Below are 26,364 nucleotides of genomic sequence, written 5' to 3' on the forward strand. Positions count from 1 at the left end.
TGTCCACTCTCCCCACTTCTCTTCAACATGGTATTGGAAGTCCTAGCCGGAGCAATCAGACAAGACAAAGAAATAAAAGGCATCCAAATTGGGTAAAAAGAGGTAAAACTATCGCTATTTGCAGATGACATGATAGTATACCTAGAAAACCCTATAAACTCCACTAAAAGACTACTCAATATAATAAATGAATTTGGCAAAATATCAGGGTACAAAATAAATATACAGAAATCTAAGGCATTTCTGTACACCAACAATAAAATATTAGAGACAGAAACAAGAAATAAAATACCATTTACTATAGCAACAAGGAAAATAAAGTACCTAGGAATAAACTTAACCAAAGAGATAAAAGACCTATACATTGAAAATTATGGAACATTGAAGAAATAAATTAAGGAAGATACAAATCAATGGAAGCAAATACCATGTTCTTCAATGGGACAAATCAACATCACCAAAATGGCCATACTACCCAAAGCAATTTACAGATTCAATGCAATCCCTATTAAAATACCAATGACATATTTCACTGACCTAGAACAAATCCTCCAAAAATTCATATGGAACCAAAAAAGACCCCGAATAGCAAAAGCAATCTTGAGACAGAAGAACACAGCAGGAGGAATCACAATACCAGGCATTGAAGATTACTACAAAGCCACTGTGATCAAAACAGTCTGGTATTGGCATAAGAACAGACATATAGATCAGTGGAACAGAATAGAGAGTCCAGAAATAAACCCAGGCCTCTATGGTCAACTAACTTTTGATAAAGGAGGAAGGAAATTAAAATGGATTGAGAAGAGCCTCTTTAACAAATGGTGCTGGGATAACTGGACAGGGACATGCAAAAAAATGAAACTAGACCACCAACTTACACCACACACGAGAATAAACTCAAGATGGATTAAAGACTTAAATGTAAGCTGTGACACCATAAAAGTCCTAGAGGAAAACATAGGCAGGAAAATTTCAGATATCCCACGTAACAACATCTTCACGGATACATCTCCTAAGGCAAGAGAAATAAAGGAAAAAATAAACAAATGGGACTACTTCAAACTAAAGAATTTCTGCTCTGCAAAAGAAAATATCAGCAAGATGAAAAGGAAACCAACCATATGGGAAAACATATTTGCCAATGATATCACAGACAGGGGACTGATCTCCAACATATATAAAGAGCTTATACGACTCAACATCAAGATAACAAACAACCTAATTAAAAAATGGGTAAAGGACCTGAACAAACACTTCTCTGAAGAGGACATACAGAAGGTCCATAGGCACATGAAAAAATGCTCAACATCATTGGCCATCAGAGAGATGCAAGTAGAAACCACAATGAGATACCACTTTACACCTGTCAGAATGGCCATCATCAACAAATCAACAAACAACAAATGCTGGCAAGGATGTGGAGAAACAGGAACCCTACTGCACTGTTGATGGGAATGCAGACTGGTGCAGCCACTATGGAAAACAGTATGGAATTACCTCAAAAAACTAAAAATGGAACTTCCTTTTGAACCAGCGATTCCACTGCTAGGATTATACCTGAGAAATCCTAAAATTCTAATTCAATAAAAACCTGTGCACCCCTATGTTCATAGCAGCCCTGTTTACAATAGCTAAGTGCTGGAAACAGCCTAAGTGCCCATCTGTAGATGAGTGGATCAGAAAACTGTGGTACATTTACACAATGGAATACTATGTAGCAGAAAAAAAGAAGGAACTTCTGCCATTTACGACAACATGGATGGAACTTGAGAGAATTATGCTTAGTGAAATAAGCCCGGCAAAGAAAGAAAAATACCATATGATATCATCTAATACAGGTAACTAAAGAGCAACACAAACAAACGAACTAAATAGGCAAAGACTAGCATATTAGTCAGTAGGAAGGAGGGGAGAGGAGAGAAGGGGGATAAGTAAGGGAAGGGTCTAGTCAAGGAACCTGTATGAATGACTCATGGATATGGACCATGGGGAGGGATATGATTGTGGGAGAAGGGATGGGCTGGGTGTGAGGAGCAAGGGGGGGAAAATGGGAATACTTTAATTAAAAAACCAAACAAAAAGAAAAAAAGAAAATGTTCCATGTGCACTTGAGAAGAATGTATATTTTGCTTCTTTGGGTGAAAATTTTTATATATACCGACTAAGACCATTTGATCTAGAGTGTTGTTCAGTGACTCAATATCTTTGGTGTTTCTTTTCTTCGAAAATCTGTCTATTGTTGACAATGGGGTGTTAAAGTCCCCTACTATGAGTGTGTTGCTGTTTATATCTTTCTTGGAGTCTTTCAAAATTTTCCTTACATATTTGGGTGCTCCTAAGTTGGGTGCATATATATTTATAAGGGTTATATCTTCTTGATGAATTTTTCCCTTAAGTATTATGAAATGTCCTTCTTTGTCTTTTTTATGGCCTTTACTGTGAAATCTGTTTTGTCTGATATAAGTATTGCTACCCCAGCTTTTTAAAAAATCATTTCCACTTGCTTGAAATACTTTTTTCTATCCCTTCACTTTCAGTCTGTGTAGATCTTTTGTTCTAAGGTGGGTCTCTTGTAGACAGCATATATGTGGGTCATGCTTTCTCATCTATTCAGGTACCCCATGTCTTTTGATTGTAGCACTTAATCCATTTACATTTAAGGTTATTACCAATAAGTACTTATTCGTTGTCATATTCCCCCTTTGTACTCGTGTTCCTCTCTGTCTCTCTCTGTTTCTCCATCTTCTTAAAGCAGACCCTTTAGCATCTCTTGCAATGCTGGTTTGGTGGAGATGTATTCTTTTAGTCTTCTTTTGTCTTGGAAACTCCTTATGTCACCTTCCATTTTGAATGAGAGCCTTGCTGGGTAGAGTATTCTTGGTTGTAGGCTTTTATTTTTCATTGCTTGGAATATTTTTTGTCATTCCCTTTTGGCTTGCAGTGTTTCTGCTGAGAAATCTGATGATAGTCTTATTGGAGCTCCCTTGTATGTTATTAGTTGTTTCTCTCTTGCTGCTTTTAGGATTCTCTCAGTGTCTTTGAATGTTGTCATTTTAATTATGATGTGTCTTGAAGTGGGCCTATTGGGGTTCATCTTCATTGGGACCCTCTGTGCCTCCTGGATTTGCGTGACTCTTTCTCTCCTCATGTGAGGGAAATTTTCTGTCATTAGTTTTTCAAAGAGGTTTTCTATCCCTTGCTCTTCTTTTCCTTCTGGAATTCCTATTATATAGATATTATTACGTTTCATATTGTCCTGTAGCTGTCTTGCAATCTCTTCAGTCTTGTTCAGTCTTTTTTCATTTTGTTTCACTGTCTGGGAGTTTTTGTGTACGTTGTCCTCCAGCTCGCTGATCCGATCTTCTGCTTCCTCTAGCCTGCTTTTAATTCCTTCTACTGTGTTCTTCAATTCAGAGATCATATTCTTCATTTCCTCCCGGCTCTTATTGATAGCTTCTATGTCCTTTTTCATGCTGGTGTAATTCTCACTAAGTTCCTTGTAGTTTTTCTGAAGTTCCCTGTAGTTTCCCTTGAGTTCTTTGTAGTTTCTGCTGAGCTCATTGAGCTTCTCCATAATTTATGTTTTGAATTCATATCTGATAGTTTGCTCCCCTCTATTGCATTTAGCAGTCTTTCTGGGGATTCTACCTTTCTTTTCGATCTGGGGTTCTTTCTCTTTCTCCCCATTTTTGTGACTCCTATTGTTTCTTGGTGCTTCTTAGAATGATCTGCACTTCCTGGATCTGCCTCTTGTGGCATCTGATTATCTACCATTCTGGCCCTAGTCAGTCTGTTGGAGATTTCCAGGGATCTACTGCCTTTGTCTGTCTTGTTTAGTTGTTAATCTATTCAATCTGTGATTGGCAGTCAGGCTGAAGGCATGTGGGTGTGGCAGCTTAATTCCTGTAGGCAGGGCTTTTGCTTCCCCTCAGGCTGGCGCCACTTGGAGTGGGGGGAATGGTCTGCCTGCAGTACTGGGGATGAGTTAGCACTGGGACCTGGTCTGCTGCTTCCCCAGTTCTCCCCTCAATGCCACCGTGCCAAACTCTTCCCAAGTTTCTGCAGTCCTTTCTGCTTTCACTCTGCTTGAGCCCAGTGTAAGTGAAAGCCAAAATATTTTCATATGTGATCCACTTAAGAGCTCTTTTCCTCCGGCTGTTTCTCTCCAGCTAGCAAGGGGTTTCTTTTCGCTTTTCAGGGCTGGATACTCTTTTACTTTCCACTCTGTTGCTGTAGGCTGGGAAGTCCAGCTGAGGGTTTAGACCCCGCCCTTCTCAGGGGGAGCCCCTGAATGCTAAGCTGTTTCTCAGTCCCTTCAGCTGCCACCCGTGGGAGCCCAGCCAGCCCTTCCACGTTTCCGCACTCCCTACCTGTAACATTGTGATGTAGCAGCCTTTTCTGTTTTCTCCGTGGTTATAAGACATCTCCAGCTAGTGTTCGATTGGTTATTCCGGGTGATTTCTCCAAAATTAAGTTGTAAATTCAGCCTGGTCCTGGGAAGAGGTTAGTGTAACTTCCATTTACTCCTCAGCCATCTTTGATCTCCTACTAAGTATTTTTTTAATGAATTGGCTGTGATATAACAGTATCTTCTGGAGAGCGCCATGTCTTCAGTGAGGTGAGGAAGACCAGCTGAGACTCAGAAGCAGAATCTTTATGAAACAACATGAAAACATCTTTCTAACCCAGAAACTGCTGATCCAGTTACTCACACCTGATTCGAGGGGCTATGATTGGTCCATCATTTCTCCCAGTTAATTTACTGCAGCAGAAGAAATCTTGAGGCCCTCCAGGACTTCGATAACCTAACAGCTAAATCCTTTTAACTGCACTAATCTTTTACCCATTTAGAATTTATTCTGGTGCAAGGTGTAAGTTCGTGGTTTAGTTTCTTTTTTTATATATATCCCTGTTTGGTTCTCCCAGCATCATTTGTTGAAGAAGTTCTTTTCACTCCATTTTATCTTCCTTCCCTCTTTGTCAATAATTAGTTGAACATATAAACCTGCGTTTGTTTCTGGGCTCTTTATTCTGTGCCAGTGATCTATATGTCTGTTCTTATGCCAGTACCAGACTGCTTTGTTTACAGTGGCATTTTAGTATATTTGGTGTCAGGTATTGTGATTCTTCCTACTGTGTTCTTCTTCCTCAGGATCACTGTGGCTATTTGGGGTCTTTTTTGGTTCCATATGAATTTTTGGAGTATTTGTCCTAGGTCTGTGAAATATGTCACTGGTATTTTAATAGGGATTGCATTGAATCTATAAATTGCTTTGGGTAGTATGGGCATTGTAATGATGTTGATTCTTCCCATCCATGAACATGGTGTATGCTTTCATTTATTTGTATCTTCCTTAATTTTTTTTCCCAGTGTTATGTAGTTTTCTGAGTACAGGTCTTTTACCTCCTTGGTTAAGTTTATTCCTAGGTACTTTATTTTTCTTGTTGCTATAGTATTTGGGAATTTTTTTTTCTAGTTTTTATCTGATATTTTATTGTTGGTGTACAGAAATGCCTTCAATTTCTGAATATTGACTTTGTACCCTGCTATTTTGCAAACATATTTGGTCAAGTCGCTTTTTCATGGAGTCAGTAGGGTTTTCTGTGTATACTATCATGTCATCTGCAAATAATGAAAATTTTATTTCCTCTTTTACAATTTGGACACCTTTTATTTCTTTTTGTTGTCTGTTTGCTGGGGCTAGAACTTCCAAGACTATGTTGAATTGGAGTAGAGAGAGTGAACATTCCTGTCTTGTTCCTGATCTTACGGTGAATGTTCTTAGTTTTTATCTATTGAGTATGATGTTGGCTTCAGGTTTTTCATATGTGGCCTTTATTATGTTGCAGTATGCTCCCTCTATTCTCATTTTGTTGAGTATTTTCATCATAAATAAGTGTTGTACTATTTCAAATGCTTTTTCGGCATCTATTGATAGGATCATGTGGTTTTTGTCTTTCATTTTGTTTATGTCATGTATTACATTTATTGATTTGTGAATATTAAACCATACTTGCATCCCTGAAATGAATCCCACTTGATTGTGGTGTATGGTCTTTTTAATGTGTTTCTGGATCCGGTTTGCCAATATTTTGTTGAGGATTTTAGCGTCTATGTTCTTTAGCGATATTGGCCTGTAGTTTTCTTTCTTTGTTGTGTCTCGACTTGGTTTTTCAATTAGGATAATACTGGATTCTTAGAAAGAATTTTGGAGTCTTCTCTCTTGTTGGATATTTTAGAATATTTTATGAAGGATAGGAGTTAGTTCTTCCCTCAATGTTTTGTAAAATTCGACCGTAAAGCCATCTTGTCCAGGGATTTTGAGTGCCAGGAGTTTTTTATTACTGACAAGTTCACTAGTTGTTATCGGTCTGTTCAGGCTTTCTGCTTCATCTTGATTCAGTTTTGTAAGATTATATGTTTTCAGAAATATGTCAATTTTATCTAAGTTGGCAAATTTCTTGTGATACAGTTGTTCGTAGTAATTTTCTTACAATTCTTTGTGTTTCTGAGGCCCGGTTGTGATTTCTTCTCTTTTGTTTCTGGTTTTATTTATTAGGGTCCTCTCTCTTTTTTTTAAATTATTAATTAATTAATTAATTAATTATTTTTAGAGAGAGGAAAGGAGAAAGAGAGGGAGAGAAACATCACTGTGCGGTTGCTTCTCACCTGCACCCCCAAGTGGGGACCTGAAGTGCAACCTAGTCATGTGCCCTGACTGGTATTCGAACCAGCGAAACTTGGCTCACAGGTCAATGCTCAATCCACTGAGGCAAGCAGTCAGGGCTTGGGTCCTCTCTTTTTTTTGATGAGCCTGGCTAAAGGCTTGTCAATTTTGTTTATCTCTTCAAAGAACCCTCTCCTAGTTTTATTGATCTTTCAAGTTGTTTGTTTAGTCTCTATGTCATTTAATACTGCTCTGATCTGATGATTTCCTTCCCTCTACTCACTCTTGGCTTTTTTATATTTTTATTCCCCTAGTTCTTGTAGCTGTAGTGTTAGATTTTTTATTTGAGATTCATCTATTCTTTTTAGGTATGCCTTTATTGCCATGAACTTTCCTCTTAGTACTGCTTTCGCTGTGTCTCTTAGGTTTTGGGCTCTTGTGCCTTCTTCGTCATTTGTTTCCAGAAACTTTTTGATTTCTTCCTTGATGTCATTGTTAACCCATTCATTATATAACAGCATGTTATTCATTCTCCATGAATTTGAAAGTTTTTTGAGTCTTTTCCTTGAGGTTGATTTTCAGTTTTAAGCCATTGTGATCTGAGAAGATGCTTTACATATTTTCAATTATCTTGAATTTTCTGACTTTTTTTTTTGTGTGTGTCCTACTATGTGCTCTATCTTTGAAAATGTTCTGAGGAGACTTCCAGCCAGCATGGAGGCCTAGACAGATATGCTCCATCTCCCTCCACGACTAAGAAGGACTACAACTACCGCAAAACCAGAAATAACCAGAATTACCAGAAAATAAATGGAAGTCCAACACATGAAGTTATAAAAAAGTGGTGCTCGTCCAGACAGATAGGAGGGGCGAAGCCAGGGAGGAGAGTTCATGCTGTGATGTCCACGGCAGCAGCAGCGATGGAGGTAGGACAACAGTAAGCACAGACATCAATATTTAAGGGGAGGCAAGAAGCACCTGGGCACCACCCCGAGCTGCAGACCAGACCTCTCAGCTTGCGATTCCAAAGCCAGGGAAGGCAGACCTCCATTGCCTTGGACTGTGAGGCTCAGAGAAGGTGGGGACGGAGGAGGAGGCTCCCGGTCTCTCAGCAGAGAGTGAATCAGGGATCCATCTTGGACCTCCACTTCCACAGAAAATGCCATAATGTGGTGAGAAGAGTCGCCCAGTTCTGATGAGTGCATGTGATCTGCCCCTTATAGTGTAGGAGGTGTGACAGCCTTGCCCAGGAAGCAAAGTTAAACACAAAACAGTCAGAATGGCACAGATCATGATAGAGATCCCGGTGATGCAGCTGACCAGACAGCAAATATCTAATCTAACGAAGCAGCAGTTAGGAAATCTTTCCGAGGCTCAGTTCAGAACTTTGGTTATAAAAATGCTTACAGACCTAACAGCAGATCTTAAACAAGACAGGGAAGGAATGAAGGCTAGTCCTGCTGAAATGAACAAAAACACACATGAAACTAGAGATGAGGGCAAGAAAACCAGGTATCAAATCAACAAATCAGAACATAGGGAAGGAACAAACAGTTAAGCAGTGCGGAAAGAGAAAACGAAAAGTGAGGAAAATGAGGAGAGGCTCAGAAACGTATTAGACAGCTATAAGCGGGTCAACATCTGAATCAGAGGGTTGCCAGAAGGTGAAGAAGAATTAGAAATTTAAAAATTATGTGAAAAAATAATGAAGCAGAACTTGTCGAACTTAGGGAAGGAAATAGACTTACAGGTCCAGGAAGCAGAGAGAGTTCCACAAAAACTGGACCCAGGGGGAACCACACCAAGACACATAATCAAAATGTCAAAAATTAAGGATAAAGAGAGAATCTTAAAAGCAGCAAGTGAGAAGAGAATTACATACAAGGGGGTCCCAATAAGATTTTCAGCTTATTTCTCAAAAGAATCTCTGCAGGCAAGAAGGGACTGGCAAGAAATATTCAAAGCAATGAAAAGCAAAAACTACAACCACGATTATTCTATGCAGTTTCTTTGGGGTGAATAATTCTATATATATCACTTAAGTCCATTTGGTCTAGAGTGTTATTCAATGCCTCAATATCCTTGGTGTTTATTTTCTTTGAAGATCTGTCTATTGTTGACAATGGGGTGTTAAAGTCTCCTACTCTGAGTGTGTTGCTGTCGATATCCTTCTTGAAGTCCTTCAAGATTTCCTTATATATTTGGGTGCTGCTATGTTGGGTGCATATATGTTTAAAGGGTTGCACCTTCTTGAGGGATTTTTCCCTTAAATATTATGAAATGTTCTCCTTTGTTTCTTTTTATGACCTTTGCTGTGAAATCTGTTTTGTCTCATATAGTATTGCTACCTCAGCTTTTTTTTCATGTCCACTTGCTTGAAATATTTTTTTCCATACCTTCACTTTCAGTCTGTGTAGATCTTTTGTTCTGAGGTGGGGCTCTTGTAGACAGCATATATGTGGGTCACGCTTTCTAATCTATTCAGCTACCCTATGTCTTTTGATTGGTGCATTAAATCTACTTACATTTAAGTTTATTATTGATAGGTACTTATTCATTGTCATTTCCCCCCCTTTATACCTGTGTTCCTCTCTGTTTCTCTTTCTTCTTAAAGCAGGTCCTTTAGCATCTCTTGCAATGCTGATTTGGTGGAGATATATTCTTAAACCTTTTTCTTTTCTTTTTTTTTTTGCCTAGGAAACTCCTTATTTCACCTTCCTTTGAATGAGAGCCTTGCTGGGTAGAGTAGTCTTGGTTGTAGGTCTTTTTTGTTGCTTGAAATATTTTTGACCATTCCCTTCTGGCTTGTAGTGTTTCTGTTGAGAAATCTGGTGATAACTGTATCGGAGCTCCCTTGTATGTTATTAGTTATTTCTCTCTTGCTGCTTTTGGGATTCTATCTTTGTCTTTAAATGTTGCCATTTTAATTATGATGTGTCTTGGAGTGGACCTGTTGGGGTTCATCTTCATTGGGACCCTCTGTGCTTCCTGGACATGTGTGACCTTTTCTCTCATCAAGTTAAGGAAGTTTTCTGTCATTATTTTTTCAAACAGGTTTTCTATCCCTTGCTCATATTATTATTTTTCTGGTATTCCTATGATACAAATATTATTACATTTCATGTTGTCCTGCAGCTCTCTTAAAGTCTCTTCATTCTTTTTCAGTCTTTTTTTGTTTTGTTGCATTGTCTGGGAATTTTTTTCTATGTTGTCCTCCAGCTCACTGATCCAATCTTCTGCTGTCTTTAGCCTGCTTTTAATTCCTTCTACTGTGTTCTTCAATTCAGAAATTGTATTCTTCATTTCCTCCTTGCTGTTATTGATAGCTTCTATGTCCTTTTTAATGCTGGTGTAATTCTCAGTAAGTTCCTTGTAGTTTCCATGGAGTTCTTTATAGTTTTCTTTAAGCTCACTGAGCTCACTGAGCTTCCATATAAACCATATTTTGAATTCTGTTTCTGATATTTTTCCCCCTATTTCATTTAACACTCTTTCTGGGGATTCCTCCTTTCCTTTTGGTGGTGGGTTTTTTCTTTGTCTCCCCATTTTTTGTGACTCTTCTTGTTTGTTTCTGCTTCTTAGATTGATCTGTACTTCCTGGACCTGCCCCTGGTGGCATCAGATCATGTATCAGTCTGGGCCTAGGCAGCCTGTTGGAGACTACCAGAGATCTACTGCCTTTGTCTGTCCCTTTAGTTGTTAATCTATTAATATATGATCAGCCAAGAGGTTTAAGCATTGTGGGTGGGGAAGATTAATTCCTGTGGGGGGGCTATTTCTTCCCCTCTGGCTGACACCACTTGGAGGGGAGTGGTCTTCCTGCAGTATGGGGAACGAGTCAGCACTAGGATATGTTTGGCTGCTCCCTCAGTTCTTTCTTCAAAGCCACTATCTCAAATTCTCCATAAGCATCTCTAGTTCTCTCTGCCTTCCCTCTCCCTGAGCCCAGGGTAAGTGGGTGACAAAATATTTTTGCACGTGGTCCCTTTAAGAGCTCTTTGTCTCCAGCTGTTTCTTTCAGGCCAACAAGAAAATAAAAATAACCCTGTGGCTTTTCACTTTTTCAAGCTGGATGCTATCTTACTTTCTGCTCTATTGCTGTGGGCTGGGATGCCCATATAGGGGTTTAGACACTGATCTTCTCAGGGAGAAACCCCAGCTTCTGAGATGTTTCTCAGTCTCTTCAGCTGCCACCCGTGGGAGCCCAATCAGCCCTTTCACGTTTCTGCACTTCCTACCAGTCACATTGTGGTGAAGTGGCCTTTTCTGTCTGTCTGTGGTTATAAGGCTTCTCTCCAGCTAGTGTTCAGTTGGTTATTCCAGATGATTTCTACACAATTAAGTTGTAATTCCAGATTGGTCCTGGGAGGAGGTTAGTGTAGCTTCCACTTACTCCTCTGACATCTTGGATCCCCTATATATGCCACTTTCTAATTTTATATGCACAAAGCCCTGTTGTTCAGGCAGAGCAAATGGTACTTTGCTTGCCCCCATCCTTGCCTGCCACCATGAGAACAGACTAAAGGTGGATGCTTTGACTGCATTTCTCGCTCACTACTGTGAGGATAAACTGAAGGCGGATTCTACATTCCTGTCCTTGCCTGCTACCATGAGACTGAAGGCGGATTTATTTCCTGTTCTCACCTGCTACTGTGAGAATAAACTTGGTATGAATTCTCTCTCCAACACTCCACTGTCATTTTTTAGTCTTGGTGGATCCAAAATAAACCTGCCTGGAGCTGAACTCCTGTGTACACTTGTCATCATGAATAGGATTCACCGCAGACCAAAACTATGGGGCAAAAGTTGGCTACGGCCATGGATATGTGGCAACCATGTTGGAGGTTTGGGTACCCATGCAGATTTGGAGGATGTGGAAGTGACTCCTGAGGCAATAGAGAAGCCTCTGCTGAAGAAAGGGGCTTTCTAGGGAAGAGACATTCCAGGAAAGGAGCAGGCACTATGGGCTGGCTATTTTTCATTGCTCTGCATGATGCAGTTTGTGAGTCACTTGTATTGAGAGCATGAGTCTGAGAGTTGAAAGAGGAACTGAACCAGGGCCAGAGTTTAGAGCTGCCTGGAAGGCATGGGAGTTATTAGAGGTGGAAGGGGCCACCCTGTGGGCCCAGATAAAAACAAGTGATTTTATGAAGGGGTCAGAGGTACAGGTTGTAGACTCCTGGGAAGATGAGGATGATAGGAAGGGCCAGATCCCACCCCTGTTTCAGACACAACCAGTGGTAATGCAGAAGATTAAGACTGAGAATTCCTGAATGACCATGGGCCGAGCCCAGCCCCCTCTGCTAGTCAAAGTTTACTCCCCAATGTGTCTGTATTTGCAAGTGGAGCTGGTAGATTTGGGAAGCTGATTCTGGAAAAAGGCATCAGAGTCCTTAGCAGCTTGGTTGCTAAGATTTTGGGATTTAGGGGTGGATGGCATTTTGCTTTCTGGCTAGGAAATCATTAAGCTTGCATCCATCACCACGCACTCAGCACTGAGACAGTGGCTCCAAAATGAGCACCAGACTCCTGGTAATCATTCCCTGTTATTAGATCATGGTAGCTGCTCACATTTTGTGGCCAAACCCAGGAGATTTGCCATTTATAACCAGTAGGTGGCAGTTATATACTGAGTTACAGCAGATGTGAGAACTGGGAACTTGTCATTATATTGATATCACGCTGACTTCTAACTCTCTCACAGGTTTAGAAACTGCTGCGCCTGCTTTGCTGAAGCATTTGCAGCAGCGAGGATGGGCAGTAAACACAAACAAGATACAAGGACCTGGTTTATCTGTAAAGTTCTTGGGGTTTGGTCAGGTAAAATGAAGGTAGTGGCAGAGGCAGTAATTGACAAAGTACAGACATTTCCAACTCCTGCAATGGACAAGCAGTTACAGGAATTCTTAGGTGTGCTGGGCTACTGGAGGGTGTTTATTCCACATTTGGCATAAATTCTGAAACCTTTGTACTGCTTGGTACAGAAGGAAGTCAGTTGGGAGTGGGAACATGAGCATGAAATGGTTTTTGCTGCAGTTAAATGGGCTATAAAAACAGTACAGGCCTTGAGTGTTTCGGATCCAACACAACCCTGACAATTGGATGTCCAAGTCACCCCCAAAGGGTATAGCTGGGGTCTATGGCAATGGCAAGAATGGGTCTGAAAACCCATTGGGTTTTTCTCACAATTTAGACAGGGAGTGAAGGTTTGTTACTCCCTAATTGAAAAGCATCTGCCTGCCATCTATCATGCCTTGCTAACTACAGAGCCTATTACAGGTATTGACCCCATAAAGGTGACCACAACCTATCCAATAATAGAGTGGGTGCATGACTAGACACAAAAACACAAATGCTCACAGTAGCAAAGTGGAGTGCATATTCGCAACAGCTAAGTATCCTGCCCTTGAGTTTCCTAAGAGGGGAGCTGCAAAAAGTCCTGGGACCTGTAGAATATCTTGGGACACAGGATACTGAAGGACCAATGCCTAAACTAACTGCCCTTGTGAGCCCCTTTAAAGAAGAAAAAAACCTCATACCAGAGGATATGTGGTATACAGATAGGTCGGGCTGGGGGCAACCTGCCACATGGAATACCTTGTCCTTCCATCCTAAGACAGAAACCATATGGATGGAACATGAAACAGGACAGAGTAGTCAATGGGCAGAATTACAAGCTGTGTGGATGCTCATTACCAATGAGCCTTCCCTTCTTGTCACTTGTACTGATAGTTGGGCCATGTGTCACAGTTTGACTTCTGGTTGCCCACGTGGCTAGAATATAGATGGATAATGGCTCATAGGCCCTTGTGGGGCCAACGCATGTGGCAAGACCTATAGACATTAGGGCAGCAAGAACAGGTAACCCAGTACCATGTTACTGGCCCTACCTCAATTGGCCTCATCTGGAAATTATGAGGCAGATATCCTTGCTCAGGTATGGTGGTTAGAAGAAGCTCTGGACTCAGACGTGGCCCCCTGGCTCCATAGGTGACTCCTTCACATAGGTCAGAACACTATGTGGCTGTGGTGAAACAATGGGGATTGCCACTGATGTTTGATGCAGTGGTACAGGCATGCCAAAAGTGTGTGGTCTGCTCCAAGTGCCATCTATGGTGGGTTCCCTTATAAGTTGACACATGGATTACATTGGTCCCTTACCAATTACAGAAAGTTTTCAGTTTTCTTTGACCTATGTGGATACTGAAACAGGTTTGTTGGTGGCATTTCCTGCCAGTCATGCTGATCAGCAGACCATGAAGAAACAATTAGAAAAACTGTTTGCTACCTATGACCACACCCTGATTATAGAGAGTGACTAAGGAACTCAATTTACTGGATAGGGGTTACAGGCCTGGATAAAAGATCTGTGCAGCCAATGAAAGTTTCACATCCTGTATAATCCACAGGGGACTAACATCACTGAAAGGTATAATGGTCTATTAAAAAAGACTTATAGCAAAGACAGGCTCTATGAAGCCATGAGCCTCACAGTTATGGACTGTGTTATGCATCCTCAATGAGCGCTATCCCCTATTGACTCCTTGCTCCAACTAGCCATGACCCCCATACAGCTGCAAGTACATACCAAATGTAGGTGTAGTATTGTATGTAATTAAGCGACACTGAGGTAATTCCGGCAGATAGAATTATTGGACGAATGGGGGGCTGCCGCACACTCAGGCAGATCAGCCAAGAGCAGCACAGAAGTCCATTCTTTTATTGAGTTTGACATGATACTAAAAATAGATTAATGAAAACAGGTTCAAGGTAGAGAATTTTAAAAACTTTACAGAGCATAATCATTATCTAAAAGTTAAGCAAAATAACATATGTTGAGGCTTTAACTTTCTAAAGATTTATAGCTTTGTCTTTAGGTCTGGTTTCAGACAAGAGTTATCTATAAGGCAAGGAGATGGAGTACTCAGCAAGGTCTCTTTGCACTCAGAATGCCACAGCTCAGAGGCCTGATACAGCTTTGCAGTTGCAGACATCAACAAGGCCAGCTCGCTTATCTGAGACACAGGACACCCAGGCTGAAGGACATGGGAACATGTCCTTCCTCAGGAGGCCTGATTTCCTCTAACACCAAAGATGATATATTGAAGCCTGGTTTTGAAAGACAGAATAACATTCTCTTGCCAATACTGACAGCCTTGGATATGGGTGACATGGTGCAATGGACCTGGCCTTGGGAATTTTGCCACATGGATCAATGATGGTTAGTGTCAGTGGTCTCACGGGACCATGGTATTCAAGCCAACTTGATGTGTATACCTTGGGTAATAGCCACATGACCTCCTTAGGTCACAATGGTATAGGCCATGAGCATCTTGTGGGGCAGTTTTGTTCTTTCATTATGGCCAATGAATGCCCCTCCAATAGCCTTACACATGGACCCAACAGTGACTCCCCTGGTGAGAGGAGTAAAGGTATAGTATATAAAACTGGGGAGGGGCCCTATACCTTCTACTATATTATTTCAAGATTCCTCTTTGACATGCATCCTACTGGACAGGCTTGATTTAGTATCACTAAAACGTGTTTCTTATTACCTTTAAAGTTGGTTTATAGAAATGTACATGTGAACTGGGCATACATCTCTGCTGATGGGGCAAATGCCTTGGTATGCTGGGTCCGGACAGAGATGCCAAGAAGCCCTGCCCATGGCTTACCATGGAGAGTTACAAATGCCAACAACTTTGCATAGCAGTGGCTGCACCATTGGACTGATGCTAACCTCCCAGGGTCTTGGGGGACCTCCCTATCTTCTGGATAGCATGCAGTCTTAATTACAGCTCTATGCATTGTAATTAGTATTTTCTTCTGTTGTTACAGCTTGTATTGATATTGTAGGATTTGGATGCAGTGCTCCAGTTTTCTCACACAGGGCCCCATGCAGAAGAATCCTGTCAGAGAGATGGTGAGTCGAGAATTCTGTAGGAGTGGAATGTCATGTCAGGATGACCATAACCAGGATCCTCGCCTCCATGTACATGTATTTTCCCAGGTCACCCTTACCTAAGTGAGTGTCTTAGTGCATAAGTCTTACGCTATCTCACAGTTCTGCTTGGCGGTGTGCCACTTTCTAATTTCACATATATGAGCACTTGTTGTTCAGGTGGCAAAGATGATCCTTTGGTCCCCCATATCTCACCCCCTCCTGCAAGAATAGACTGAAGGCAGATTCTGTGTTCCTGTCCTTACCCACTACCATGAGACTAAAGGTGGATTTGAATCTTGTTCTTGCCCACCGCTGCGAGAATAAACTTGGTATGAAATACCTCACCAATGCTCCATTGTTGTTTTTCAGTCTTTTTTAAAGTGTATTTTATTGATTATGTTGTTACAGTAGTCTTAGTTTTTTCCCCTTTGCCCCCCTCTGCCCAGTACCCCCTTTCCCTCCAGCAATACCATCCCCCTTAGTTCATGTCCATGGGTTGTGCATATAAGTTCTTTGGTTTCCCATTCCCTATGTTATTCTTAACTTCCCCTTGTCTGTTTTGTACTAACCAATCATGCTTCTTAATCCCTGCACCATTTGCCCATTTATCCCCCTTCTCCCTCCCAGCTGATAACCCTCCAAATGATCCCCATACCTATGACTCTGTTCCTATTCTGGTTTGCTTAGTTGGGTTTTGTTTTTACTTTTTAGATTCAGTTGTTGATAGTTGTGAGCTTGTTGGCATTATAGTGTTCATAGTTTTGATCTTTCTCTTAAGTAAGTCCCTTTGATATTTCATATAATAATGGCCTGAGGATGATGAACTCCTTTAACTTTATCTTGTCTGGGAAGCACTTTATCTGCCCTTCCATTCTAAATGATACCTTTGCTGGATAGAGTAATCTTGGTTGTAAGTCCTTGCTTTTCATCTCCTTGAATATTTCTTCCCAGCCCCTTCTTGCCTGCAAAGTTTCTTTCTAGAAATCAGCTGATAGTCTTATAGGCACCCCTTTGTAGGTAACTTTCTGCTTTTCTCTTGCTGCTTTTAAGATTCTCTCTTTATCTTTTACCTTTGTCATTTTAATTACGGTGTGTCGTGGTGTGGTTCTTTTTGGATCTGGCTTGTTTGGGACTCTCTGTGCTTCCTGGACTTGTATGTCTATTTCCTTTGCCAAATTTGGGGAGTTTTCCTTCATTGTTTTCTCACATAAGCTTTCAATTTCTTGCTCTTCCTCTTCTTCTGGCACCCCTATGGTTTGGATGTTGGCACATTTAAAGTTGTCCCAGAGGTTACTAAGCCTCTCCTCATATTTTTAAATTCTTGTTTCCTCATTCTGTACTGGTTGACTTTTTTTTTTCTTCCTGATGTTCCAAATCATTGATTTGAACCCTGGTTTTCTTCCTTTCACCATTGGTTTTGTGTGGACTTTCTTTTGTTTCATTTAGCATAGCCTTCACTTCTTCCCTTATGCGTTTGCTATATTCAAGTATATCTGTCAAGCCTGTGAGCATCTTTATCACCAGTATTTTGAACCCTGCGTCAGTTAGGTTGACTATCTCCTCATCACTTAGTTCTCCCACTGAAACCTTGATCCATTCCCCCTTTTGGACCATACTTCTCTGTCTCCTTATCTTGACAGGCTCCTGTGTTTGTTTGCCTCTGTGTCTTAGGTAGAGCTGTCACTCATGTTATGTTGTAAGGGGAGAAGCCTTAGGGATTCGTCAGTACAGGGCGACCTGTTTCACCATGTCTTGGCACTGTATGTGGGGGAGGGGTATGAAAGGATACAATGCCGCTTGCATAGCACTAACCCCTTTTCCAGGCACTTCTCCCACTTCTGTATGGGACTGGTGCTTCTCTAACTGTTGCCTTGGCTGTTGTTCCCAGAGTGGGTGGGTCTGAAGATATTCTAGGACTGTGGGGGCCGTTTAAACAAGTGGACTCTGCTGAGAAACTGGCAGTTTCTTCCTCCATCCTAGCCCCCACTGGTTTTCACAGTCAAAAGCAATGAGGCTTTATTTTCCCTGGCGCTTGGACCGTGAGCTGCAGGGTCTGGTCTGGTGCTGGGAACACTCCCCTGGTGTCCTTCCCGACTTTTTAAAATGTGTGACTGCACTTTGCATTGGCCTGCTGCCGATGCTGCTGCTGCCACCACCACACTGGGTCCTCTCTGCCCGAGTTCTGCCCCTCCTACCTGTCTGGATGAGTATTTCTTCTTTATATCTTTGTTTTTGGACTTCCATGCAGCTTGATTTTCTGGAACTTCTGGTTGTCTCTAGTTTTGAGGTACTGTAGTTATATTCCTTCTTTGTTGTGGAGTGAGATACAGTGTGTCTGTCTAGGTGTCCATCTTGGCTGGAAGCTCTTTGTGTTCCATTTTTAGTGTGAGCCTTAATGGAGAGCATGGTCTTGGTTGCAAGTCCTTGCTATTCTTTTTCTTTTTATTTAATCTTTATTGTATTTTTTCCATTACAATTTAGTCCCCTTATATCCCCACCCCCCCAGCAATCACCATGCTGTTGTCCATATCCATGAGTCCTTTTTCCTTTTTTGCTCAGTCCCTTCACCCCTCATCTCCCCCCACCAACAATTGTCATCCTGCTCTCCATCTGAGTCTGTCCCCATTTACCTTGTTAGTTCAATTTGTTCATTATATTCCACTTATGAGTGATATCGTATGGTATTTGTCTTTCTCTGCCTGGCTTATTTCACTTACCATAATGTTCCCCAGGCCCATCCATACTGTTGCAAAGTGTAATTTTTTTTTTTTTTTTTATGACCAAGAAGTATTCAATTTTGTAAATGTCCCATTGTTGTTTTATCCACTCATCTATGGATGGACACTTGGGCTGCTTCCATATCTTGGTGATTGCAAATAGCACTGCAATGAACATAGGGGTGCATATGTACTTTCAAATTAGTGTTTTGTGTTCTTTTGGGTATATCCCCAGATGTGGGTTTGCTGGGTCAAAAGGCAGATCGATTTGAAATTTTTTGAGGTATCTCCATACTGTTCCCTCTGTGGTTGCACCAGTCCACATACCAACCAGAAGTGTAAAATGGTTCCTCTTTCTCCATATCCTTGAGAGCACTTGTTGTTTGTAGATTTGTTGATGATAGCCATTCTGAAGGGTGTGAGGTGATATCTCATGTGGTTTTAATTTTCACTTCTCTGATGATTAGTGATGTTGAGCATCTTTCCATATATCTGTTGGCCATCTGTATGTCCTCTTTGGAGAAGTGTCTATTCAGGTCCTTTGCCCATTTTTTAATTGGGTTGTTTGTTTTCTTGGTGTTGAGTGTTGTAAGTTCTTTATACATTTTGGATATTAATCCCTTATCAGATGTATCAGCGAATATGTTCTCCCATTTGTGCATTGCCTTTTTACTTTGTTAATTTCCTTTGCTCTGTACAAACTTTTTAGTTTAATGTAGTCCCATTTGTTTATTTTTTCTTTTGTTACCCTTGCCTGGGAAAATATATCTGAGAAAATATTGCTATGAACAATGTCTGAGATTTTGCTGTCTATGTTTTATACAAGGATTTTTATGATTTCAGGTCTAACATTTAAGTCTTTGATCAATTTATTTATTTATTTGTTTCTTTGTTTATTTATTTATTTATTTATTAACTAGCAAATAACCTTTATTTTATAGTTAGAAGCAAGTTGCAAACATTTGAATATTGCCAACTCAATGGAACAAAGATTGAACAAAATGGAATTTACAGAAGTAAGAAGATACATTATTCATTATTTAACTCAAATTAATTTGCTAATTTCAGTTGTCTTTTGGTGGATGTCACATACATTAACTTAGAATTAAATTAAATAAAAGCATAATAACCTATTTGATCAATTCTAAGATGCACACTTTAAAATATTTTAATGTCTCTGAAATTAAGTTACTTTTTTTATTTATTTTTTCTTTTTCTTTTTTGGATTTTCAATTACAGTTGTCCCATTGTTCCCCCATTTCTCTCCCCTACCCAGCCCACCCTTTCTCCCACAATCATATTCCTCCCCATTGTCCATGTCCATGAGTCATTTATACACAGCTTTGGCTAAACCCTTCTCTTACTTATCCCCCTTCTCTCCCGCCTCCCTCCCCCCTATTGACTGCTATTCTGCTCTTTGTCCAATTAATTTGTTTGTTTGTGTTGTTCTTTAGTTTCCTGTGTTAGGTGATATCATATGGTATTTTTCTTTCTTTGCCTGACTTATTTCACTAAACATAATTCTCTCTAGTTCCATCCATGTTGTTGCAAATGGCAGGAGTCCCTTCTTTCTTTCTGCTGCAGAGTATTCCATTGTATAAATGCACCACGGTTTTTTGATCCACTCATCTACAGATGGGCATTTACGCTGTTTCCAGCACTTAGCTATTGTAAACAGTGCTGCTATGAACATAGGGGTGCATAAGGTCTTTTGAAATAGTGTTTTAGAATTTTTCAGGTATAATCCTAGCAGTGGAATTGCTGGTTCAAAAGGCAGTTCCATTTTTAGTTTTTTGAGGTAATTCCATACTGTTTTCCATAGTGGCTGCACCAGTCTACATTCCCACCAACAGTGCAGTAAGGTTCCCATTTCTCCACATCCTTGCCAGCATTTGTTGTTTGTTGATTTGTTGATGATGGCCATTCTGACTGGTGTAAAATGGTATCTCATTGTGGATTTTATTTGAATCTCCCTAATGGCTAATGATGTTGAACATTTTTTCATGTGTCTATGGACCTTCTGTAAGTCCTCTTCGGAAAATGTTTGTTCAGTTCCTTTGCCCATTTTTTAATTGGGTTGTTTGTTTTCTTGCTGTTGAGTCGTATAAGCTCTTTATATATATTGGAGATAAATCCCCTGTCTGTGATGTCATTGGCAAATATGTTTTCCCATATGGTTGGTTTCCTTTTCATCTTGCTGATGTTTTCTTTTACTTAGCAGAAATTGTTTAGTTTGATGGAGTCCCATTTGTTTATTTTTTTCCTTTATTTCTCTTGCCATAAGAGATGTATCCGTGAAGATATTGTTACGTGAGATATCTTAAATTTTCCTCTAGGACTTTTATGCTGTCATAACTTACATTTAAGTCTTTGATCCATCTTGACTTTATTCTCGTGTGTGGTGTAAGCTTGTGGTCTACTTTCATTTTTTTGCAAGTCCTTGTCCAGTTCTCCCAGCACCATTTTTTAAAAAAGCTCCTCTCACTCCATTTTATGTTTCTTCCTCTTTTATCAAATATTAGTTGCCCATAGAGAGCTGGGTTTATTTCTGGACTCTATTCTGTTCCACTGATCTATATGTCTGTTCTTATGCCAGTACCAGACTGTTTTGATTACAGTGGCTTTGTAGTATTGTTTGATGTCTGGTATCGTGATTCCCCCTGCTGTGTTCTTCTGTTTCAAGATTGCTTTTGCTATTCGGGGTCTTTTTTGGTTCCATATGAATTTTTGGAGGATTTGTTCTAGGTCAGTGAAATATGTCATTGGTATTTTAATAGGGATTGCAATGAATTTGTAAATTGCTTTGGGTAATATGGCAATTTTGATGATGTTGATTCATCCCACCCAACAACATGGTATTTGCTTCCATTTATTTGTATCTTCCTTAATTTCTTTCTTCAATGTTACATAATTTTCAGAGTACAGGTCTTTTATCTGTTTGGTTAAGTTTACTCCTAGGTACTTTATTTTTCTTGTTGTGATAGTAAATGGTATTTTCTTTTTTGTCTCTGTCTCTGATATTTTATTGTTGGTGTACAGAAATGCATTAGATTTCTGTATATTTATTTTGTACTCTGCTATTTTGCCAAATTCACTTATTATATCGAGTAGCCTTTTAGTGGAGTTTATAGGGTTTTCTAGGTATACTATCATGTCATCTGCAAATAGCGATAGTTTTACCTCTTTTTACCCAATTTGGATGCCTTTTATTTCTTTTTCTTGTCTAATTGCTGTGGCTAGGACTTCCAACACTATGTTGAATAGGAGTGGAGAGAGTGGACAACATTCTTTATTTCCTGATTTCAGGGGGAATGCTTTCAGTTTTTGTTCATTGAGTATGATGTTGGCTTCAGGCTTCTCATATATAGCCTTAATTATGTTAAGGTATGCTGACTGTATTCCCATTTTGCTGAGTGTTTTCATCATAAATGGGTGTTGTACTTTATCAAATACTTTTTCTGCATCTATTGATATGATCATGTGATTTTTGTCTTTCATTTTGTTTAGGTGATGTATTATATTTATTGATTTGCGAATATTAAACCATCCTTGCATCCCTGGGATGAATCCCACTTGATCGTGGTGTATGATCTTTCTGATGTATTGCTGGATCCTGTTTGCCAATATTTTGTTGAGGATTTTAGCATCTATGTTCATCAGTGATCTTGGCCTGTAGTTTTCTTTCTTTGTTGTGTCTTGACCTGGTTTTGGGATTAGGGTAATACTGACTTCATAGAAAGAGTTTGGGATTTTTCCCTCTTCTTGGAATTTTTGGAATAGTTTGAGGAGGGTAGGAGTTAGTTCTTCCCTGAACGTTTTGTAAAATTTGCCTGTGAAGCCATCCGGTCCAGGGCTTTTGTGTGCTGGGAGACTTTTGATTACTGTTTCAATTTCCTTCTTTGTTATTGGTCTGTTGAGACTTTCTACTTCTTCTTGGTTCAGTTTTGGAAGGTTATATGTTTCTGGAAATGTGTCCATTTCTTCTAGGTTGTCAAATTTCTTGCCATACAGTTGTTTGTAGTAATTTCTTACTATCATTTGTATTTCTGTGGTTTCAGTTGTGATTTCTCCTCTTTCATTTCCGATTTTATTTATTTGGGTCTTCTCTCTTTTTTTCTTGATGAGCCTGGCTAGAGGCTTGTCGATTTTATTTTTTCAAAGAACCAGCTCCTACTTTTGTTGATTTTTTGAATTGTTTGTTTGGTCTTTATGTCATTTAATTCTGCTCTGATCTTGATTATTTCCTTCCTTCTTCTTCTCCTAGGCTTTATTTGTTGTTCTAGTTCTTATAGCTTTAGGATTAGATGTTTTATTTGAGATTCTTTTATCTTTTTCAGATATGCCTGTATTGCTATGAACTTCCCTCTTAGGAATCCTTTTGCTGTGTCCCATAGGTTTTGGGCTGTTGTGTGTTCATTATCATTAGTTTCTAGAAATTTCTTGATTTCTTCTTTGATGCCATTGTAAACCCAATCATTATTTAATAGCATGTTATTCATTCTCCATGAGTTTGTGTGTCTTTCATTTTTTTTCTCTGAGTTTGATTTTTAGTTTCAAGGCATTGTGGTGAAAAGGCGCTTGATATAATTTTAATTTTCTTGAATTTGTTGAGGCTTGTTTTGTGTCCTATCATGTGGTCTTTGAAAATGTCTCATGTGCATTTGAATAGAATGTATATTTTGCTTCTTTGCGGTGAAAAGTTTTATATATATCAGTTAAATCCATGTGGTTTAGTGTGTTGTTCAATGCCTGTATATTTTTGGTGTTTCTTTGCTTCGAAGATCTGTCTATTGTTGATAATGGAGTGTTCAAATCCCCTACTATGAGTGTGTTGTTATATCCTTCTTTTGGTCTTCTAGTATGTTCTTTATGTATTTGGGTGCTCCTATGTTGGGTACATATATGTTTATTAGTGTTATATCTTCTTGATAAGTTGTTCCCCTAAATATTATTAAATGTCCTTCTTTGTCTCTTTTTATTGCCCTTGCTTTGAAATTCGTTTTGTCTGATATGAAGACTGCTACTCTGGCTTTTTTCTCAGGTCCATTTGCTTGAAATATTTTTTTATATCCCTTTACTTTTAATCTATGTAAATCTTTTTTTTTGAGGTGTGTTTCTTTTAGGCAGCAAATATGTGGGTCCTGTTTTCCTATCCATTCCGTTACCCTATGTCTTTTAATTGAACATTTAATCCATTTACACTTAATGTTATTATTGACGTGTATTTATTCATTTCCCTTTGTACCTCTGTTCCTCTCCTATTTTTTTTCTTTATTTTTAGGACATTCCCTTTAGCATCTCTTGCAATGCTGGTTTGGTGGAGATGTATTCTTTTAGTCTTCCTTTGTCTGAGAAGCTCCTTATTTCACCTTCCATTTTGAATGAGAGCCTTGCTGGGTAGAGTATTCTTGGTTGTAGGCCTTTGTTTTTTATTGCTTGAAATATTTTTGACCATTCCCTTCTGGCTTGTAGTGCTTCTGTTGAGAAATCGGTCAACAGTCTTATCGGAGCTCCCTTGTGTGTTATCTGCTGTTTTTCTCTTGCTGCTTTGAGGATTCTCTCTTTGTCTTGGAATGTTGTCATTTTAATTATGATGTTCCTTGGAGTGGGTTTTTTTGGGTTCCCCTTCATTGGAACTCTCTGTGCTTCCTGAACTTGTTTAACTTATTCTCTCATCAGGTTGAGAAAATTTCTGTCACTATTTCTCCTATAAGTTTTTCTATTCCTTGTTCCTCTTCTCCCTCTTTATTCCAAGGATTCTGATATTGTTTTTCCTTATGCTATTCTGTAATTCCCTTACTTCTTCTTCGTACTTTTTCAGTCTTTTTTCATTTGCTGTGTTGTCTGGGAATTTTTCTCTACATTATCTTCTAACTCACTAATCCGATCCTCTGCTTCCTTTAGTCTGCTTTTGACTGATTCTATAGCGTTTTTCAGTTCAGAGGTTGAATTCTTCATTTCTATGTCTTTTTCTATGCTGATGTAGTCCTCTTCAAGTTCCCTATAATTTTCTTCGAGCTGTTGGTAACTTCCTTGGAGGTTTTCATAGTTGTTTTTAAGGTTGTCGAGTATATTGAGCTTCTTCACCACCATTGTTTTGAATTCCGTGTCTGTCATTTGGGCTCTGTCTATTCCTTCTACCTCTCTTTCTGAAGATTCCTCTTTTCTTTTCATCGAGAGGTTATTTCTGCATCTTACCATGTTGGATTCTTCTTGTTTGTTTTTATTTTTTAGGTTTGTCTGCTTTGACTTCCCACCTTTGTGGTATGAGATTCTTTATAGGAAATATGGGGGTTTCAGTGGTGCAGTCTCTTTGATCTCCTGAGCCTGGCGTTCTTGGGTTACTCTTTGTGTCATTTGTTTATGTTGTCTGGTTATATTTCAGATGCTCTTTGGTAGAATCTTCCTTCTGGTTAGTTGATTGAGAGTCACTCTGTCCACTTTGTCTTGAGTCCTTTTGTGGAGATGCTGTTAAAGACATAAACACACAACCAAGGCAGGAGACCCACACAGTAAAAAATATCCCACACCCTCTATCCTGCTATCGTCAGCCAATGAGCCAATATTAATATAAATTTAGAGAGATTAGAGCTTATACCATAGGAAGAATAGATAAGAGTTGTTTTTAAGGAGGAAAAATATAATTTTTGAGAGAGGGGATGATAGATTAATAATAGTTGAGACTATGCAAGACAGTAGGTAATATTTACATTGTATGTTAATAACAATAGAAGAAAAGGAGGGAAGAATGCAGAATATAGTAAGAAAGTGGGATTGTATGGTATTGGATTTATATAGTAGTTATATTCCATTTATTTAGAGTGACAGGGAGGCTAAACTAGACACACAAACAAATAAACAACAATTAAAGGAAAAGGATGAGAACGAGAGATTGTATAAAACAGATTAGAGATACAGTTTTAGGTTTGTTTTTTTTTTTTTTTAATTTCTTCTGTCTCCTTCCCTCCCTTTAAGGAAGGAAAAAAAAAAAAGGAATGTTTTTACTCAGTTTAGACTTTGTGTGTCGTCTTCTCTTTCTGTGTCCACAGCTGGTCTAATGAGGTGGGTCAGAGGTTTCTCTTCTTTGCAGCAGCGGTGTGAGTGCAGCCAGGCACAGCGCATTTCTTTGTCACCTGTTGTAGCTAGCCGAGGTGCCTTAGTGCGCGCTCCCGTGCCCGCCTGTGTGCACGCAAGGTGGCCCCAGAGCCCACCTCAGGTCTGCCTAGCCGCGTTCCGGGAATTGGTCTCTTGCTTCTTAGGGCGGGGACCCAGACACTTGTTCACCGTGGTAGTGAGTGTCTGTGAGTCGCTGCTACCCGCTGTTTCCGTGCCGCAGCCACCCGCCGTTCCTGCACTCGCCTCGTCGGTACGAGCAGAGCCCGAGCAAATGGTCTGTGCTCAGGCCTGGCGCCCACTGGAGCTGGCCAGGGGTGTCTGTGCACGGTCGTCTGCGTGTCCAGTGGGCCCTCCCTGCACCCGTTGTGGCACCGAACTTATGTCTGTTGGGGCATGTCCGAGGGGCACCCGGACATGGGGCCCTGCACACCTGGGCCAGTGAATGAGGGCACTTCCCTATGCCCACCCTAGCGACCCAAGGGGAGGGTTGGGAAGTGAACGAGCGCACCTCTGTGCCTGCGCTTCTCAGGAATGTCCTATCAGCCCCAAAATTTCCACCCCTCTCCGCAGTCCACAAGAGAAAAATATAAAGAAAAATTACATTCTCACTTGCACAGCAGTATGCTGTCTCCTGTTCTTCAGCACCAATGCCACCTCGTCGAGTCCTGTCTTTGCCAGAGGGCAGAGATCCGCTCTCCTCCTTACTCCTCTCTGGGGAAGCCTGTGGTCGCCAAAAAGCCTTTGTGTACTTCCAGCCACAGTTCAGGCAGCCACCCCAGTCAGGGATCCCATCTCGTGCCTTTTTCCTCCTCTATCCTCACTAAACAGGTTGTTCCCAGATAGTTTTTCTCTAACCCAGCAGTGCCATGGCTTGACTCCTGCCAATGTCCAGCTGCTCACTGAGATGTTCTGTCTG

This window comes from Furipterus horrens, unplaced genomic scaffold, assembly GCF_987537825.1.
Source record: "Furipterus horrens unplaced genomic scaffold, mFurHor1.1.pri manual_scaffold_17, whole genome shotgun sequence".
In the NCBI taxonomy this organism is placed as follows: Eukaryota; Metazoa; Chordata; class Mammalia; order Chiroptera; family Furipteridae; genus Furipterus; species Furipterus horrens.